Source organism: Gracilinanus agilis, chromosome 5 (assembly GCF_016433145.1).
Source record: "Gracilinanus agilis isolate LMUSP501 chromosome 5, AgileGrace, whole genome shotgun sequence".
Lineage (NCBI taxonomy): Eukaryota > Metazoa > Chordata > Mammalia > Didelphimorphia > Didelphidae > Gracilinanus > Gracilinanus agilis.
Window position 1 is genome coordinate 276162497 of NC_058134.1, and position 1675 is coordinate 276164171.

The following is a 1675-nucleotide window of genomic DNA, read 5'->3' on the forward strand; positions in this document are numbered from 1 at the left end:
TTATTTAATTTCCAATTAGTTTTTGATTTCCCTGTCCAGGTGCCCTTACTAATTATTATTTTTATTGCATTATGATCTGAGAAGGTTACATTTATTATTTCTGCTCTTTTGCATTTGTTTTCAATGATTCTATGCCCTATTACATGGTCAATCTTTGTGAATGTACCATGTGCAGCTGAAAAGAAGGTGTATTCCTTTTTGTCCCTATTTATTTTTCTCCACATATCGATTAAATCTAATTTTTCTAGGACTTCATTCACCTCTCTTACCTCTTTCTTATTTATTTTTTGGTTTGATTTATCTAGATCTGAAAGAGGAATATTTAGATCTCCCACTAGTATGGTTTTACTATCTATTTCCTTCTTGAACTCTGCCAGTTTCTCCTTTATGAATTTGGATGCTATGCCACTTGATGCATACATATTGAGCAGTGTTATTTCCTCGTTGTTTATACTGCCTTTAATCAGGATGTAATGACCTTCCCTCTCTTTTTTAATCATATCTATTTTTACTTTGGCTTTGTCAGAAATCATAATAGCCACTCCTGCCTTCTTTTTCTCATTTGACGCCCAAAAGATTTTGCTCAAACCCTGAACCTTAAACTTGTGTATGTCCACCCGTCTCATATGTGTTTCTTGTAGACAGCATATGGTAGGATTTTGGTTTCTAATCCACTCTGCTATTTGGTTCCCTTTCATGAGCGAGTTCATCCCATTCACATTCAGAGTTATAATCATCAGTTGTGCATTTGCTGACATTTTTGTATCCTCCCCTATTCCTACCCCCTCTTTCTTATACTGTTTCTGTTTAAACCAGTGTTTTGCTCTTAAGCTGCTATCCCTTATCCCCTCCCTTGATTAACTTCCCTTTCTACCCCTCCCTTATTTTTCCCCTCTTTTTGTTTTTAAAGGCCTAATAAATTCCCTCCCCCTTGTTCTCCCCTCCCTTTTTTGACCTCCCCACTCTCCTGCTCCCCTTGGTTTATCCCTTCTGACTTTCTCAGAAGGGTTAGATAAGAGTCTTATGTCCCAAAGGATAGTATAGCTACTCTTCCCTCTACGGGTTGATTACACTAAGAGTAAGGTTTGATTATTACCTCTTAATGCTCTCTTCCTCTCCTTCTTATAATAGTATTTGTCCCCTCTCCCTCCCATGCTCTCTCTGTGTGTAGTAGAATATTCTATTTTCTTATTCACTCAAGTTTCTCTTGGTGTTCCCTGCTATTTACCCCCTCTTTCCCATCTCCCACGCCACCTTAGATTATTAATGTTTCATCCTCACCCTGTGAATTATTCTTCTGATTACTAGAATAGTGAATATTATAATAGTGAATAGAGTTCACTACAGAGAATTATACATAAAATTTATCTACATAGGAATACAGATAATTAGATCTCACTGAGGCCCTTAAAAAGGCAAATTTAAAAATTATAAGTTTTCTTTCTTTTCCCTCTGTATCTTATTTACCTTTTCAGGTTTCTCTCGATTTTTGTGGTTCGATGTCAAACTTTCCATTTAGCCCTGGTCTTTTCTGTGCAAACACCTGGAATTCTTCAATTTTGTTGAATGCCCATACTTTCCCCTGGAAATATATAGTCAGTTTTGATGGGTAGTTGATCCGTGGTTGCAGGCCCAGCTCTCTTGCCTTTCTGAATATCGTATTCCAAGCCTTACG